The sequence below is a fragment of the Mytilus galloprovincialis genome, chromosome 1, assembly GCF_965363235.1.
Source record: "Mytilus galloprovincialis chromosome 1, xbMytGall1.hap1.1, whole genome shotgun sequence".
NCBI classification, from domain to species: Eukaryota; Metazoa; Mollusca; class Bivalvia; order Mytilida; family Mytilidae; genus Mytilus; species Mytilus galloprovincialis.
In genome coordinates, this window is record NC_134838.1 from 98,659,008 (window position 1) to 98,679,577 (window position 20,570).

General features: G+C 32.5%; 1 protein-coding gene across 2 annotated transcripts in view; it reads right to left on the bottom strand.

Annotated features, from left to right (window-relative positions):
* The window catches only part of LOC143046671 (cAMP-dependent protein kinase catalytic subunit alpha), an 88,230-nt gene extending 75,867 nt beyond the window's left edge, over positions 1–12,363 (bottom strand). The window contains exon 1 of one of the 2 annotated variants that reach the window (XM_076219794.1): positions 12,157–12,363. The gene's annotated coding sequence lies outside the window, so the exon portion shown is untranslated. Of the gene's footprint in view, positions 1–159; positions 353–12,156 lie in introns of those variants that run through there. The other variant, XM_076219800.1, reaches the window with a different exon arrangement.
* Positions 12,364–20,570: the final 8,207 nt, after the last annotated feature.

Consider the following 20,570-nt stretch of genomic DNA (forward strand, 5'->3'; position numbering starts at 1 on the left):
GTAAAAACACAGATGAAAATATTGGTCCAAAGAGACAATTGTACGTCAAATAACATTAATCCCCTTATATTTTATTATTACAAAGAGACCGTCACACCCTACCACGAAACCTTAGTCCTTTTTGGGTCAACGATAGACTTGCTAAAAGTTAAGACTTACCTTCAGTGAAAATAAATCCTAGAAAACATGACGCCAGTTGGTTAATACTCCATTAATTCAAATGAATTCTTCAGTATTCACTTAATTTAAACATATAAATATGTATGACTGACCATTAGGTAGCAACAGGAAAATAGATAATAAAAAGTCGCATGTAATATTGTTCATATAATGAGTAAAACATAGAGAAATTAATGTGTCATGTGGTGTACAAAATAATCTTACCATCCGTCAAATTAACAGTCGACACTTGTTTTTATCATGTCGTTGCTTGTAGGTCGATATTTTTCCCAAAATAAAAGATTTATTAGTAAATCCAGAAAGAAAACATTCGGCTGTGTGTATTTACAACATTATCAGAAATGAATATATCATCTTTTATTTTGATTAAGACGATTTAAAATGCTAATGTAATGTAAACAAAACAAAACAAAAAGGACATATATACTATATTTTAAGTAATGGACTTGTAAGGAATACAAACATACACTGTGTAAGGTAACATACTTAATTCAAATATCTACCTCATTCCATTCCGTAGTATTGTATATACCTAAAGACAAATTAATTTCATATTTTATTCAATTATACAGACTCTGTTAAAGAGAATACATATTAACAAGGGTTTTGCTCATTGTTGAAGTTCATATGTTAAACTATAGTTTAAAACTGCATTTGGTATCTGGTGGAGAGTTATCTCATTGGTAACCATACCACACTTTCCTTTTTTTGTTTATCCAACTTGACGTCAACACCAGTTTTACATTATGTACAGTCATGCTAGAATCTTTTCACGGAAGAATAACAGTTCTGCTTATATTTCAAGTTTCTTGCTATTTACCATTTCTTTTAAAAACAAAACTACATTTTACATTTTTCTACTATTTTTAAATGGCTAGCTTTTGAATTGGATCATAAAGTTTGAAAACATAATTTGAATTTTAAAATATTTCAAATTAACCTTTCGATAAATAACTTAAAAAAACAACATTATATTTGGCTATCACATATGAATAAAAGATGTTGTAGGGTATACTCTAATTTGATATCAACAAAACGACAACTATAAGAAAAAGACACCTATTTTTTTTAAAAGAAATATATACTTGGAAGATTTGTAATGTACTTAGAAGAATTCAGTTTATTTTGTGTTTCATGCTATCCTATAACAAATGCTTGCCATTGGACGTTTAAAGTGAATAATAAAAAAAAGATCTATAAACTGGCAACAATAGAGTAAATATTATTTTCAAATCGTTAATGTTCCCTTCTCAACTAGATTAGGAATACAGTAAATTAAGAAATTATTGCGTGCATTTAATATTGCTGTTTTTGTAGAAGGAACAAAACTGCAAATTTCTGATTATTGCGATTTTCTGGAAAGTTACATATATAGAGAGAGCCTAGGTGGTCCAGTGGTCTACCGCGTCGGTCACAGTGTAATGCGATAATAATTTCTTAAGTATTATATACAGTGGCGGATCCAGAAATTTTCATAAGTGGGGGCCCACTGACTGACCTAAGAGGGGGCTAGCTCCAGTCACGCTTCAGTGATTCCCTATATAAGCAACCATTTTTTTCCCCAAAAAGGGGGGGGGGGGGGCGGGCCCCCTGGGCCCCCCTAAATCCGCCTCTGATATATAACACTGCAGCGTATGTATATATCAACAAAAGTAGATGCATCTTATACCATTCAAACACAATCCATTTTGAATGCTTTGTAATTGTATAATGCATTTTTTAAGGATTATGTACCCTTCTGTTGATTCCATGCTAAACATATGGAAATTTTATAGAAAATCCAGTCTTTATCCTTGTACTATCATATTTGGAAATTTGATGACTGACAGATATAGGATTATTGCATGCAGCGCTAGCATTGGTTTCCTTAAAACAAGTTTATTAATGTATTTATTGGCTAAAACAAATAAAACTATAGACCAAATCAAGTACACTTTTTATGGTGCGCTCGACTTTAGGGGACGACCATTTGATATTCTGGGGGGGGGGGGGGGACAGGAGGATTTGTTTTTGATTGGTTATTTATTTTTGCAAACTAATAGGACAGATTATTCATTTTCTGCACTATTGAAGCAAGATTTTTTATTTTCATTAAAGCAAGGGACTGATTATTCATTTTCACAACTATATTTTTGATATTCGAAAACATACAATTTTTAAAATGTTTTGTTTATAAATAATACATATAGTATAGTCAAGTCATTATGTAACATTTAATTAGATTAACCATCCCCCTCTACAGAAATGAATCTTTTAAATTCCCAACTGCATATACACATAGTATTAAGTTTAGTTATAACTAGGCACTTTAAAATTTTTTTTGAAGGGTTTTGGAGCCACTGAAGGCCCAAGAAGCTATAGAACAAATGATGCAAAATCATGCTTTCTGTGTGTTCGGAAGACCCTTTCATAATCTGAAAATGAAGTTTTGTTTTAGTAATTTTTTGACAATATTTTGGTCTCAAAGCAAAATGTATAAATTCAGTGTAAGACTGAAGTTTCTAGGGAAAACATCAAAAGACCAATGTGCATGATAAAGCAAAAATGGAATTCACATGGTTAAGCCTGTGGCTGCTGTTTTTTTTTTTTAAAACTCATGATCAAGTTCATAACAAAATTACTAGATTACAAAAGGAATGCAACACTAACAGAATACAGAAGGGCAATCAATGAACAAAAGACAAATAAATAAGAAACATTGATCCCGAAAAATCAGGGCTATAAGTCTGAGGGAAAACAGAACTTTCTTCTTGCAAGGCCGTGAACACAATTTGATATGGAGACAAGCGTTTGGTTTTGAAATTTCCTACATGGAGTTACGGCCCTGTTAAAATAAAGGTGAGGTAAGGTTTCCTGAGACAATATACTTCAAGTTAAATGAAACCAATTTTCAGACATTTCAAGTATATTTAATTAATATTTATACTTTTGTTATTAAAAAATTTGGGAAGTGTTTCCCGATTTTTTTTGGAAAAAAAGATGAATTTATGAAGAATCTGGTGCCATCTCATACTTTCGATTAGACCTGCTGAGTTATTTATTTTCTATACATTGCAAGTCAGGTAATTTATTTTCAAACTACCACAGAACAAACCATTTATTTTTGTGATTATCAAAGCTGAGTTATCTATTTTCAAAATCCTCCCCCCCCCCCAGAATATCAAATGGTCGTCCCCTTAGTGACTCAGCACGAGGTATTTTGGAATTAACAGGTTGGTTAGAACTTTTTGTAAACAATAAACACTAGCACATCATAGAAAAGCATGTGAGTAATCTATTTTTCAAATTTTATAACACAAATCTCTGTATTAAAGGCTGTGGATTTTCTATAAAATTCTTGGTGTATTTGCCACAAAGTACTCTTTTTCTTTTAAATGCAAGGAAACAGTAAATTTTAATGCTTTCCATCAAGTTTTCCCCTAGTATATGTACAATAGGCCTGTCTCTTTTATTAATAATGTCTGTAGTTTTGATACGATTGATGTCTGAAAAAATTGTACAAAAATGGCTACAGAAGGGGTCATAAACCTTAAGAATTAAGCCTCGTGTACTTAATTTTACATCACTTAAACACCCCTTCTCTCAAAGTGTAACTAATTTACTATTAAAACGCATGCACTAATATATCAATTGGATTTTTTTTTCTACTTTAATAGTTAGTGTTAATTAAAATTGACAATATATTTGGAAGAATATCTCATAATTGATATTTTTACTCCATCAATAATTATGGCTCCGGTCTTAGTAGACTAGACATATTATACAAGGTCACGATAATGTTGTTTTTTTATTCTAAAATAATTTAGCTTTTAGCTACTGAATGACAAATTTAATAATTAAGTGTAAAATATCAGCTTATACATTAAAAAAAATATTTACTCAATTTATTACAAGCATGAATTGCCTTTTTTTGGCATATCTTTAGTATGTGCGTGTTTTTCATATTATTAACTTTCAAGATAAGGTTTGTTAATAACATTTTGTTTATTCATTTATCAGTTAAGTGGTCAAAGTAAGAAACTTCAATATTTACATTCTTTGTATTAGAAAAAATGACGAGTTTTCTTCACACGATGTCAATTTCATATTGACAAGCTTTATAATGAAAACTAAAAATAGAAACTCTATCAATAATAGTCTATATAGAATGTCTCATTTACTTATATAAATGGTGTTACAGATTGTATTTAGATTGACCATTGATTAAAATGATAATACAGGCCTTTCTATAGGTCTAAGGAGAAAACGCGATAAATTGGTTGGTTGGTGTTATTTGTGCACCATGGTTGATTTTAATTTTAAATAAAGCAAGGCTCAAGATTTTATACACTGGACAGTATAACGCTGTTACAAACTGCCTTCTCTATATTTGGCACAAATTTTAAGGAATTCGAAGCTATTGCGGCAGCTTCGTATTTAATTATAGGCCTACACTAGTTGTTAATGTCTGTGTCATTTTGGTCTTTTGGTCTTTTGTGGATAGTCAGTGTCTCATTGGCAATCATACCACATCTTTTTTTTTTTACAGTTTAAATTCAAGCGCCAATCTAAAAATCTTATGAAGACGAAACGTGAATCTGGTTTTCAAAATTATAAGCTTGACGAGTTTTCCGACAAGAGGCAATATATTACTAACAAAAAGTAGATCAATGGTAAACACGACATATTGGACTGAATAATTAAAAACAACAATTGCATATGAATATCATACTAAGGATATAGAATTGCATTACATTTAAAAATAACGATACAATTACAGAGCAATAGTAAACAAGAAACACTTGTCTTCCCCCTTTTTGCCCCTAATTCGTAAACAGATTGAGTCATAACTCCACAACTCCAATCCTTACCATTCTTTTTGTGGTGTGGAAACTTGTGATGGACTTGTCTGGACACTAGAAAAATGCTTATTTGGGCCCTTTTAGACCCTTATTCCTAAATCAAAGGGACCATAAACCCTAAAATCAATCCAAAGCTTCCTTTTTATGGTTTCAAACTTTGTATTTAAAGTTATTGGCAAATTTCATTTATACTTTAGTTATTGGCAATTTTCCAATGGAGTTTATTATACTGAAGTTATTGGCAAATTTCCAATGAAGTTTATTAATATGTTATATATATATTGGCAAATTTCAGCTACACACAGTGTGAAGTAGTTCAAATATTACTTTTGAATTACCTCCCTTACACTGCTTTCAATTTGTCTTTACTGTCCTTAAACCAGAAAAAAACTTGTTGTTTTCTTCCTTTTTTGCCCCTAATTCATAAATGGTTTGAGCCATAACCCCCTTAAGTCAATCCTAACCATCCCTTAGTAGTATGGAATCTTATGGTATAATTTCCACTTTTACAAAAGTTATTGTCTTGAAACTACAAAAGTGCTTGTTTTAGCCCCTTTTTGGCCCTTTATTCCTAGACTGTTTGCCCCATAACCCTTAAAATAAATCCCAACCTTCTACTTATGGTATTAAACATTGTGGTACAATTTTAGAGCAATTGAAATACTTATACACAACTTATTGTCCTGAAACTACATAAATATTTATTTTGGGCCCCTTTGGGCCCTTAATTCTTAAACCTTAGGCACCATAACCCCTCAAAATCAATCCCAAGCTTCCTTTTGTGGTTATAAACATTGTGTTGAAATTTTATTAATTTCTATTAACTTATACTAAAGTTATTATCCGGAAACCATCCTTCTTCGGACGACGCTGACAACGACGACGACGACGACGACGCGACGTGATACCAATATACGACCGCAAATATTTTCGCGGTCGTATACATAATGTAAATAAATCGTATCAGTTGTTTAGAAGAGAACACCAAATAGCAGTTTAATCGGTTCATATATATCAAAAGTTCAACCATTCCATCGGTTCGCAAACGCGAGTCAACAATTAATCCTATTAAATAGTCAACATAAAGGCACCAACCATTTTTCGGTTCGCATTTTCTTTCAGTGAATGGTGATTTAAGTATCAACATTAAGATTTTTTATGTCAAATCTTACAACATAACTAATTGCACTTTTTGTAAGTTGATAAATTGATTGTAGCTTTCAATATAAAAAAAGAAGATGTGGTATGAGTGCCAATGAGACAACTTTCCACAAGAGACCAAGTGACATATACATTAACAACTATAGGTCACCGTACGACCTTTAACAATGAACAAAGCCCATAATGTTGTCTTTTGATGGAGAGTTGTCTCATTGGCACTCATACCGAATCTTTTTAGAGTGATGAAAGATGTCACTGCACATGTTCGAGTGATTGTATTGAAAGTTCTAATTACGGTGTTGGATTGGTAACCTTGTAGAATAAATGTATTTAAAGGATTGATAAGTTAACCCGGATCGTATCTAATTTTCTTGGCTCGTTAAACAACATATCCGTAAAAATTCGGATGTGCTAATCCGTTTGAAATATTTTTTTACAAGTACAGTCAAACTTGCAAAGCAAATCTGTATAATAATGGAAGAATTTAGTAAAGGTTTGAAGTAATTTGTGATAACGAAACCCTGACTTAATAATTTGTCAGTTATACAGTATCCACTACGGGCATAACGAACGAGCTGTGATATGTTATATCATTAAAAAATGGGAAACAAAGCTTCCCACCGTAAAAAAATAAGGGATAGTTAAAAATTGATTGGTTGAATGATATAATGGTTGTTGGTGTTTAACGCCACTTTCAGTACTCCTGGCTACTTAGCATATCGGAGTGTCCGGATAACAAGTTCGAAAAGACCCCTCCCCTCCCCCCCCCCCCATCCGGGAAGAGTTTGTAGTCCCAAGGAACTTATCAAACCGCCTCGTATGGTTTGTTAAAAATGTTTAACAAACCATGATCAGAAAGTTTGATTTATTTCAAAACTGCTAAACTAACAAAAAGCATCTTTCTGCAATCATTAAATTACTGAATTCATATCGGCAAGAAATTTGATACAAATCTCAAATAACTGTTATTATGTCCAAATCTATAAATTGAAAGCACCTGTAATTAACGGGATAATTAATTAAGAACGCTGACGTATTTATTGCTATGTTTTAGTGCTATTCTTCGATAAGAAACCTGCGGTACGTGCAGAACTGCATATTCAATGTATCAAAATTAATGCATGGCGTCATTGTAATATGATGCTGTGTACACTTAATGGGCTTATTCAATTATTTTCATACAAAGTATATCACATTTTGTTCTTATAACTTCTACAATTCAAAATTGTTTGTGTTATATAATTTAAAGAAAATATATGTGGGAAAAAATATCAATGGTTTTACTTTAGAAATATTTATTCGTAAAATAATTTGATATTGGACAAATTCCTACGTGACTTATTCACACCGTGACCTTCTGAAATACCCTTTTATTATGTATTTCAGGCAGTGGTCCCGCGAAGTCCATTTCATGGATGTCTTAACACAATGATGATGCATAGAGTGCTGGATTATGAATAATTATAGATTTGGGGTATGCTTGATAAGACAGTACCTAAATGACACTACTTTTACCTCAAGACTTTTACTGTCCACAGTGGTCACTGATAATATATCTATATACATTATCAGTGACCGCTTTGGAAAGTAAATTAGGAATGCATAATACATAGGAACTATACATAAGGGGAGGGTTTGGATACCGCTAACATGTTTAACCCCCGCCACATTCTGTATGTATGTGCCTGTAATTCAGTGGTTGTCGTGTGTTTATGTGTTACATGAAATTGAGAATGGAAATGGGAAATTGATCAAAGAGACAACCATCCGACCATAGAGCAAACAACAGCCGAATACATATTTGTTTTTCGTTCATTTATTACATACATAAATTGGGCCGTTCGTTTGAATTGTTTTATATTGTCAATTCGGGGCCTTTTATAGCTGACTATGCGGAAAGGGGTTCGCTCATTGTTGAAGGCCGTACGGTGACCTATAGTTGTTAATTTCTGTGTCAATTTGTATCTTGTGGAGAGTGCTCATTGGCATCATTAGTAATCATACCACATCTTCTTTTTCATTTGTTATTTCAGAGACATGTAATACAAGTTATATGTTATAATTTTAACCCTACACAGAAACACGCGATAATAATTGAAATTAAAGGAAAGAAAAAGAAACAGTTTCTTTGTTAAAAAAAAAAGGGGAAGAGCTATCACAAAATTATCATTCCTATATACATGTATTGTTATATATATCTATTTTGTGAGATCTCACAATTTTGGCTGTCCTCTTTGTTAACTGTCCAATAGTGTCGATTTCAACGAGCCAGAACACATAATTTAATTTTCAGAAAATATAATTTCATGATCTCATAATCATTCAACAACAACAAAAAAATATTATCTTTTATTAATATGTATTCGGCGTTATTGCATTGTAAAAAGATATCAATATCAACTGTAATCTAAAAAAAATCAACAATGCACCATGAAATCCATGTCATGGTTACATCTTATAATCTGAAACCAGATCACTTTACCGTGAAATTATGGCATACCAGCAAATGCAAATACACCATATAGTTTACAGAGATCGTCTCCTATAGCTGTTAAAATGCAGCGAACGTTAATGTAGAAATAACTAGCTGTTTTATACGATATTGCTCTTTTTATTTTTTATTTTTGGGTCAAATAATCAATGTCAATTTCTATGAAATATACAGAAATCGTCGGAGAATATAACTTTTAACAATTAAAAGTGCTAATATCAAATTGCAGGATAAAAATATTAAAGTGCAATGTCTGAAAATATAAAATTTGTATACTTTCCTGAAATGAACTTAAATTGTTCAGTTTATGTTGTGACATTTTCGATACATCTGTTTCAAATCGAGTGACCTTAAACTTGAAACTTAATCACACACTTCAGGTGACCTTAAACTTGAAACTTAATCACACACACCAAGTGACCTTTAGCTTGAAACTTAATCACGGAAAAGAACGGATATGGTGTATCAATGTTAAATTACACAATATTTACCACGAACACATATAAAAGCAACACAATTTGAAAAAACCAAGGCACGATACTAAAATTGTATTTAACTTTGAAACCGAGGTCACGCCATCTTGTGTAACTTGTTTTTATCATTTTGGGGTGAAAAACATTAACTGTGCACTCTATACTAGGCTATTTATATAAGTCAAAATGCATGAGCGTAGCTACGTTTACGTCAAAACGCCCGGGCGTACACGTGAATTTTGAAAATAAAACAAATAATCGACATAGAATAAGAACAAGAGTGCACACACTGAAATGTCTCGCCTTCTTTACTAATCATTGATTTTATGTTGATAGTCCTAAATGTAAAGGCTTATTACAACTGTCACATCAACTTAACATTAACCAAGAAAACCCAAACATTGATCAATGAACCATGAAAATGATGTCAAGGTCAGATAAACATGATAAACCATGCCAGGCAGACATGTACAGCTAACAATTCTTCCATACAACAAATATAGTTGACCTATAGCTTATAGTTTAAGAAAAAAAACCAAAACACAAAAACTTAACACTGAGCAATGAACTGTGAGAATGAGGTCAAGGTCAAATAAAATCTGCGCGACTGACATATGATCATAAAATATTTACATACACCAAATATAGTTGGCCTATTGCTTATTGTATTAGAAAAATAGACCAAAACTCAAAAACTTAACTTTGACCACTGAACCATGAAAATGAGGTCAAGGTCAGATGACACCTACCAGCTAGCCATGTACACCTTACAATCATTCCATACACCAAAAATAGTAGACCAATTGCATACAGTATAAGCAAAACAGACCAAAACACAAAAACTTAACTATAACCACTGAACCATGAAAATGAGGTCAAGGTCAGATGACACCTGCCAGTTGGACATGTACACCTTACAGTCCTTCCATACACCGAATATACTAGACCTATTGCTTATAGTATCTGAGATATGGACTTGACCACCAAAACTTAACCTTGTTCACTGATCCATGAAAAGAGGTCGAGGTCAAGTGAAAACTGTCTGACGGGCATGAGGACCTTGCAAGGTACGCACATAATAAATATAGTTATCCTAATACTTATAATAAGAGAGAACTTAACATTACAAAAAAAATTAACTTTTTTTTCAAGTAGTCACTGAACGATGAAAATGAGGTCAAGGACATTGGACATGTGACTGACGGAAACGTCGTATCATGAGGCCTCCATATAAAAAGTATGAAGCATCCAGGTCTTCTACCTTCTAAAATATAAAGCTTTTAAAAAGTGAGCTAACACCGCCGCCGCCGGATCACTAAACCCAATGTCGAGCTTTCTGCAACAAAAGTTGTAGGCTCGACAAAAAAAAAACGAGAAAGGAAACACTAATGAACCCCATCAACAAATGACAACTATTGAACATCAGGTTCCTGACTTAGGACAGGTGCAAAGACATGCAGTGGGTTTGAACGTTTTTATAGGTACCAAACTTCGCCCTTACCCGAAACAATAGTATAACATCACAACATAGAAACATATTTTCAAGAATATTACAATGTACACGTATTTAAAGATATAAGGGTATTCCACGGGAACAAAAATCAAAAGTAGAAAGACAGCTGAACACCACTTAGACAAGAAGGATAAGAAGATAAACAATAGTTTTTAAAACTACAGATTCAGCAAAAACAACCCACATAAAGAACCAGAGGGGGGAATTCTGATATTCCGGGAGGGTAATCAGTAACTGTTTCCCTTGTTTTACAAATCGTCTAGATAAAATGTATACAAACCCTGCCATGTGAAGAAACTAAACAAAAACCAAAATTATTGACTTCAATATCTACATGTATTTGTCCTCATTTTAGAACATTCCTTAAAGACTAGCATACACGTCATCGTATATGCTTACTTTAGTATACATAATATTTGTCATGTTTAATTGTTTTATCACGATTGTTATCTACTGTTAGTAGTTGGTGAGACTATAAACAGAAATAAGATGAAGACCGAAGAGCTATAACATTCTTGATGTTACATTATATATAATTCTGATTATTATCAAGAGGGTTTATATAAATTGCAATGGAAGAATCGTAATGTTTCATATGAAATATAATATTAATATCCTTTTTGATATTGAATTTCCTTAAGGACTTTGATAAAATTATTATCAGTCAATACACATAATTGATCCTCCTTCGAACTCATATGGGAGGTGCACATTAATATGTTGCATCAATTTTTAAACGAACTCGAAAAATTAAAATTAGGACAAGGCCTTATTGAAAGATAGACCCTGATTTGTCTTGTACCTTTCAAATTTTCCAGAAATAAATGTATGCATAGGAGGCATGAGAGAGGCACTTAAATTAGATGGATGGGTGCCTCCCCCCCAAAAAAAATTGTCCAGGAAATATATATTGTGAGTGATTGGTTTACTTAATATTGCCCCTAAAACTAACACTGGATTTATAGAACAATACTTATTATTACCAGTACAAGTTCACTCGTAATAATTATACGACTTGAATTGGTCTCTGAATGCTTATGTGTTTTTTTTTACATTCCGTTAATCTCAAGAAAACATTTGGTAAAGGCCTTGTAATCAGCTCCCCTTTTTTTGCCAGGTGTATATATACTGACAATTGGTTTTTAAGAAATAGGGGGTGTTCACATGCAGTGTTATTTGAAGCTGGGCTTTTTTCACAAACATATTTGTTATAGACATTCTTTGTTTATTAATACAAGGTTTAGTCATACATGTCATACTATATCTTTAGTTCTTAGTTTATATTAACAACATTGGGCATATCAAGTACATGTACTTACTTTATTAAATTACAATAAGCCTCGACTGACCCATAAATAAAGATTATCTTTTGATGTACGTTGTAATGTTCATTTAAATAACCCTTCAATATAATGATAGATTTCAAATTTTAATTTAATTAAATAACAAACAAAAACAAAAGATGAATCAACGAGGGAAATATATAGGTTTCATTACCTTGACTGTTGACGTGTTCAGAAATTGTTTATTGTTGTTCCTTTCACAAATTAATTATCCTTTTTAAGATTTAAACATATGCAAGCACACTGTATACTTTCACCTGTGTATATGTAATCACCTGAACCGATCAAATATGTATAAACAAAGTATACTGAACAGAAACAAGTTTACATCACAACTACTTGAAGCATTTAAAAACTAACAAGTACACAACTGTATGACGTAAGCAGCTTTAGGAAATAAAACTAGAGGTCTATTAACTAGGTCTAAGTGACAATGTATCGTCAAACTTTATATTAATCTATACTGATAAACAAATCTTTTTGGTTTCAAATATACTTTCAAGCAAAATGTATAGAACTAATTAAGAACTTTAACTCATATAAAGTGATTGCTATGATATGTACCAAATGTAAATCATTAAAAAAAACACAACGTTTTGTTAGTATTTATTTTAAGCTCTATACATAAAAAAATACCTTTTACCTTAAATATATCTTTTCAATTTAATAAAACTATTGAAAATGTTCTACATGATAAAACAAATTAAAGTAAATATAAATTTAGTCCTCATATGTGCCCCTATCCCTGCCCATTGAAAATGTTCTATAATCTTATAAGTGGTTGAGATCCCCATCCTAAACCATATATATCCCTGTTTGGTATGTTAAATTGATTTAAATGATATACAGGGTTAGTCCACTGCCCCTGTAAATTGAATATGTTCAAATATCTGGTTAGTGGTCAATTGCCTCACCTAAAAACAATATATATTCTGGTTTGTTATGCCAATTAAGATGATTTGAATAATACACAGGGTTAGTCGAAAGGTGTCATCCCCACCCCCTGTTAAACGAATTTGCGCAAATATCGTTAAAGTAGTCGAGATCCACCCCTAAACCATATATTTATGAAGGAAGTCTCCAGGGGTCATCCACAACCCTGTCATATGAAAATGTTATTATGTCTTGTATATGGTGAAGATCTCAATCCCAAACCCTATAGTTTCTGTACGATGAATGGAACGAATAATATGGGAAATTCAAGGGGTTTTATAATTTAATATTAGGACTTTGGTTAGGAGACTTCGTAACACCATCTTTTTACAATCATTTATTGTACATGTTTTGTCCTTGGTCTTATTTTTAACGTTCAAAAACTGGCCAGACAAACTGTTTAGTTGACTTTTAGGCGTACATGTCCATAGGCGGATCCAGAGGGGCACGGGCCTCCAACTTTTGTGGGAAAAATTTGGTTGATTATATCATAGGGAATCACTGAAGCATGACTGGAGCCCCCCTTTTTAGGTCAGTCTGCGCCCCCCCCCACCCCTTTTATGAAAAGTTCTGGATCCGCCAATGGTTTATGTTTGAAAGTGTCCATTCAAACTTAACCTATTTTTTTATGGTTCATTGGTGAATATTAACTTTTGTGGTGGTTTGGTCCCCTGCATAGATACAAATTTAGTCTATTAAATAATAACGACGTGTACACGTGTGTTTGACAGGGTTCGCTAGGGTTGAATACATTTTCATAGTTGATTAATCAATGTTTAGTTCTTGTGGTTATGTCTGATTCTCGAATACTGTCAGCAGTAAGCAAACAGACTAGTTAATTTGATGGAATTAATTAATTTTAAAAATGATACAGACGTTATTGTTACTGTCTGTGAAGATTTTTCTTTTATCCTTTTGGTATCAGATATATTTATTTCTCCTTTCCTAGACTCTTTTTCTATCGCATCTGTTTCAAAGTAGTATAGATGTCAAGTACAAGTGCATTTATCGGTCGTATAATATGGAGAATCATTAGTTAATATTTTGATATAATGAATTATTCTATTACTTCAATTACCACCGATATAAAAAGTATTATGTTTTAACAACCAAAATGCCCATGCATCTGAAGCAGTGGCGGATCCAGGGGGTTCCGGTGGTTGGAACATCCCCCCTTCTGTCCTGGGTTAAGAAACATCCTTTAAAAATGGCTGGATCCGTCCCTGTGAAGTGTGTATAAAATAAATGTAACACAGAGTGTGCTTCACGGCCTCCTAATTTAGTTTATAAGGTATGTATTAATGGAGCTACAAAGGACTACTTTCATATTTTGTTTTTATATGTACTATAAATATCTGTAAATAGACATATAATTTTTCAATATATAGGCTTAAGTAAAGATTTTACAAACAAGGCAAGACATCTAGTTTCCAAATAATTTCATTATATACTTAATCAATATCACCAGATAACAGCTTTTTTTGTCACTCGCCTAATAAAGGCAATTGTTGAATCTAATACTCTTATTGAGCGCCAATTTATTTTAACTATATACATTTCGATAGCGGACAAAAGGCTAAACAGGTTGTCATGAACTTTCCAAATCAATACAGTTTATTTATTGTGTAAGAAATGAACAGTTTAAGCAATAATTTATTTTATCACAAGAACATTATCTTCCGTGAAATAGAAGAATGTCATAGAAATTACTGGCTAAACAGCATTTAATTGCCTTCATAGCACAAACCATCACGTGTCAACGAACTTATATCAACATTTTGATTTACAGTGAAATCAATATATTCTAGCAAACTATGTGTTATTTAAAACAGCTTATTCTAAAGTGCCGCATTCCCCGTTTTTTTTTTGTTTTTTTTTGTTAAGGTTGATATTCCAAAACTCAAAGGCAAAATCGTTGATGCTTCGCGTTTTCGCCTTCTTCATTTTTCGCCTTTTCGCCGTGGAAGCATGGATGTGCATAAATGGTATTCAGTTAGTTTGCAAAGGACCATTTTAAATAAACTGAGAATATTTGTGACGTCAATGATTCTATTTAATTCTGTGGTTGGGGGAATTTTAGTCGTCACTGCATATATATATATCTTGGCCACTAGTTCACGGCCGACACTCGGCTAACCGAGAGATTGGTCGGTTAATCTATATTGAGTATGCGGCTATATGGGAGATTGGTCTGTTAATCGGGTTGGTTATACGTCTGTTAAGAGTAAAACGCACAATTTAATGTTAAACTCTATCAAATATACAGATTTTTGGCATATTATAAGAACCAAATCAAGAAAAGAAAAGTGTCTGACAAAATGATATCTATCATAGAACATTTTCCACTTGTAAAAACATTTCATAGTCTACGCAGTTTTCAGTAAAATTAAAAGGCGTCTCGCATGTATGTAGTATTTTTACTTATACGCATAGCAATTTTTTTTAATAAAAGTCGAAACAAACAATTTTAGATATCATTTAAAGGACACAAAATAGTACTTTGGGTCTAAAAAATAAATTTACATTGGTAAATATTTCATAATTGTAATATAACGTGAATATTACCACGTTTTAGTGAAAATTATGGGAATAAAGTCTGTTAATGGGTTGGACAATTGAAATTGTGTCAGTTAAGAGTTATTTAGCCACAGTTATTTTTGCTACCTTTATATTATATTTTCCCACAGAAAAAGTTAAGAATGAGATGTTCCTAAGTAAAAAAAAAATGATAATACGGTGCAACAGTATCCTGCGGAAGCGAATTAGCGCCACATGCACATTTTTTTTTTAAATTTTCTTCCTATATTTGCGTTACAACGCAAACCTTTTGCGATATAACGCAAACCTTTGCGATAAAACGCAGCCCTTTGCGAAAAAATATTACAGTCATTTCTTATAATTTAATTCTAAATTCCATTTTAAACCGTAGAAAACCATGAAAAAACGTTGATGACGTCACGGTCACATGACTAAATTATGTCTATGGGCTCATAACAAAATAACGTCAGCCAATCAGAAGACGCGTTACATCCAAAATTAAATTATTGCGAAATAACGCAAACCTCAAATATCTTGATTTCAATTGTTCATTAAGTTTTGTAAAAAATGTCCGTCTGTCATTCATTTCGGTTGTGATTTACTAGTAAGAGCATTTTTATTTTGACTTTCTTTGCATTTTATTGAAGGGTGTGTCACTTCAATATAGCGTGATATGGATTGGCCGCTGGAATATGCATGCATTTATTATTAACGTTTTCAATCAGCCTCAATTTTTGTGTCTGTTCAAAGTAGCACGTTCTCAAATCCGACTGAAAGTGTCTTTCTAATACAGCACAGGGTACCGGTAAAATTAATATAAACTGTTCATCTGTCCAGTGCATATAACGTGTTGTCATTCTCATATGCACATGATATTTGTCACTGGACGTTAAACCCTAATTCGTAAACATCATCCAATTGGTTTTTTATTTCTATTATTTAATCATATGTTGTTTACAAATCATTCCCAAGAAGTAAATGGAAAGGAGCGAATGCAGCTACATTTGGTCATCTTAAGTTTTAAAACATTTTATTCCGTTTAGTTCCTTTCTTCATAAGTGTAGAGGAGAACGGCAGTTGTCCGCATGTAAACTTCTAGCATTTGTCACCAATATGAGTACATCGCAATCCGTTACTGTTTCAACACCCAGGGGTGTTTCATGTCTGTATTCTTAAACAATTATTATTTTTTCTCTCTTTTTTAGCAATGCATCACTCTCTATTGTCCTTATCTATTATTCTATATTCTGCTACTCCATCCAGATTATCGTGTATACCATGAGGGTTCGGATTGGGGGTGTTGTTTATTTCTGTATTCTTTAAATTGTTATGTCACGTTTCTCCCGTGACTTTTTTTCCTTTTACCTTTTATTTATCTTACTCATTATTCTTTCTCTATTCTTTATATTTTAGCATCCCAATATATTTTACTTACTGATGTTTAGTTACATTACGACGTTTATCTCTGATTTATATACAAGTTGATGTCATTCATGACAATTAAACAGAATCCACATGACATATGAGACCATTCTTGGATGAAATTAACACTACTTTAATATTACACTTTTTAAAACCGTTTTTATCAATTTTCAATTTCCATTGTTTAAATTGTTCATTGTTCATGTATTGTTTCCGTATATTTTATGTTTCATTGCTCATGTGTTGTTTCCGTATATTTTAGCCGCTCGTCTTGAGCCTACCCATTTGATCCGATAACACCCCATATAGCAATAAAATTATATTTCTATAGCCATTCATAACTCTTAACAGACCAGTTTTATACATCCGACCTATTAACAGACCAGGTTTTAAATAAAGATTGATTTATGTCACCAAAATGCAGATTTTCGTGAAGATTTTTCACACAATGATTTCAGTATGGTTAACAAACATAATGCCTGTCTTTTTTCGATGTTCAAAATATTGCATGCACGTAAATTCAACCAACGTGTCATTTTGTGTACAGTTTGTGTGTGTAAAATGTGTATAAATTTATTGATGAGTAACCCGCCTTTTCATTTTATAGATCGTACATTGAAGCTAGAAAAATAATAATTACACCACTGGATTCAGTACATTGAATTGTTTTGCTAGACATGAATATTTTTTATGATAAAAATATATTTAAAAAGTTATACAATGAAACATGCTGAACTTTCAATGATTTTCTCGATAACACCTGATCAACAGACTTTAGCCAACCCGATTAACAGACCAACCGCCGATATAGCCGCATACTCAATATAGATTAACCGACCAAATTCTCGGTTAGCCGAGTGTCGGCCGTGTAGTTAATTGTTTTCTGTTTAGTATTAAAGTTATATATTGAGATGCATTTTTTACATCTTGTGATCAATTTTATTTGGCAATCGCCAATGGCAGTCAGCAGGGTTAAAGAACATCAGTTGTTCGACCTGTTAGTCAAATGCGTTTTGTTTAATATACTTTTTCACTTTTTTTGGTCTTTTGGAAAATGTTGTTTGTGCTGTATTTAGACCCTTCTACAACGAAATTTGTTTTACACGCACACGTATAAAAATTGCGGTTTTTATCCAACGCAATCTTAGGTTTGAACGTAGTTTTCAATTTAGACTTGTATATATATATATATATATATATATATATACATTGTATAACAATACCAATAACATAAAAAGGAACTCTAAATGTAATTATTTATAAATATTTCGGATAACAGATATCCTTCATCGGTATATATGATTGTGATGTTGAATGAATCAAGTAACCGAACATCAGGTAAGATGCTTGCACAATTCTAAAAATTTGTTAAACACGACATAAGTTATATGACTAATTACATCAGAGAGTTCAAATATATGCTTTAAATAAAATAATGTGCGATATGAACTAGCACAAATCTAAAGCTTTAACGGTGTCGACAATTATGATGTTACAAGAAAGATTGCGTCAATAAGAATTCCAAATAAACAGCACTGAACGGTCTAAATTTGTAAATATTTCAGATTTGACAACGGTAGTGTAGTTACATTAGAGTCTGCGATGTCGGATAAAACAACCGTACGATTGACATGATATCGACACGCAATTACGACTACATCAGGTTACTGTTGTTTTGGTCCTTAGACATATCGTGGTTTCAAATCGGACAAGATGACAAAATGGCCGAACGCAGAGAATTGATATTCTAAATTTAAAATAGATGGTGATATCTTATCTAGCAGAATAAAACTTTAATATCTATGAATTTGAACGTTTCTATACAGAATGGACATAATATCAATTTTTGATTTTTTTTGCGAAGTTTCCCTTTAAAACAAACGGCCGTTAAAATATAATAATAAATTTTGACTGAAGTAAACTAGTTGAACGTGGCTGGGTACTTATGCATCCCTCAAAAAAATTAAGCAATTTAAATTGTTATATTCAACAGATTTATTTTAGAGATGAGTAAGGTAAAGAAATAAAAACAGAGACTGTAATAATAAGCAATATAACCCAGATGTGAAGCACTGCATGGTGTCGAACTACATCTTTTCATTTATCCCATTTGGTGCCAAAGTTGTTAATTTTCTTATCCAAAATCTTTCCCGAGTAAGTCTATCCTCCCTAGACCAAGCAGAGTTGTGGTCAATGATTGTAATGGTCAGTCGATTGAGATCTGCCTAGGTGTGGCAAGGGGATCTAGACAATGCATTTGTACGGAAGCGTATTAGGGACATAGAAAAAATAAAATTGGCAGTGAACTTTCTTTTCAAAGATGATATTTTGACATTTCAAATCTCGAAATTTTGACTATAACTTGAAATTTTGACTTTTCAAATCTCGAAATTTTGACTTAGACTTGAAATTTTGACTTTCTAAATCTTGAAATTTCGACTTTTTGAAAAGTCGAAATTTTGACTTTTTTAATACCCGAAATTTCGACTTTTTAAATTTCCACTTTAAACTCGAAATTTCGATTTTGAACTCATGGAGGCAAATTATTAAAGCGTCATCCACACATTTTGGCAATTTATATTCAAAAATTGGTTTTGTTCTTAAATTAAGATATGGATTAGCTTTTAAAAATATTGAATTGAGTTTAATTCGGAAAAAACATGCATCTTGACAGAAAAAAAATGTGTTCCCATATTTCATGTTTTAGTTTCCACGACACTGTCGTAGGATCGTCAAATCTGAGGACATTTAGCATCACAGTTTCAAAGGCCTGTTTGGTTTCCCAATAGCAAGTCACTGACTTTGCCTTGTTTAAACAATGGTAAATCAAGTAGCCGAAAATGCCATGCATATTCAGGACGACCAATGAGCTGCTCAGTTTTCTAGTTTTGAAATTTTGAAATGTTGGTTCTTTTTTTTTTAACATTCTCTACAAGTTGGCATTCCTATAACACAACCATTAACCCTTGTCTTTATATATAAGACTGTTGAATAAAAGTATGTCGTAATATAGGTGTGTCGGAATAACGGGGTTGTCTTGATACACATATCTGAAGTCTAGACTTGAAATATGTATTTGAACGTGAAACATATTTTATTTATTCTTCGGCAAGAACAAGATTTGCTATCTAAAATAACCTCTTTAAAATGGTTTAGTTTTATAAAATATGCTTATCAAGTGTGTATGTATATGGCTCGCTTGAAATTTTGAGTTTAAAAAAAAAGTCGAAATTTTGAGTTTAAAAGAAGTGATTGAACTTCAAAAAAGGGGGGTGTCCGTAAAAAAAGATTCCTAAATTAATGGGAAAAAGTTCAAGCAGGCGGGACAAAAACAAATATTCAGAATCCATATCAGTGGCGGATCCAGCCATTTTAAAAAGGGGTTCCCAACCCAGGACAAGGGGGGGGGGGGTTCCAGCTATATGTCCCCATTCAAATTGATTTAGAGGAGTCCCCTTTTCTTTAAATAGAAGGATTCATTATATATGAAGCATGACTGGAACGGGCCTCCTCTCAGTTAAGCAGTCAGTGCGGGGCCCCCACTTGTGAAAAATTTTGGATCCGCCACTACCCCCCCCCCCCCCCCCCCCCGCCATTAAATTTAAATGGTTGCTCCAACAAGACTTCATGTGCTTATAAGTTACTTATTAAATGACTTGCCTTAGTCAACATTAA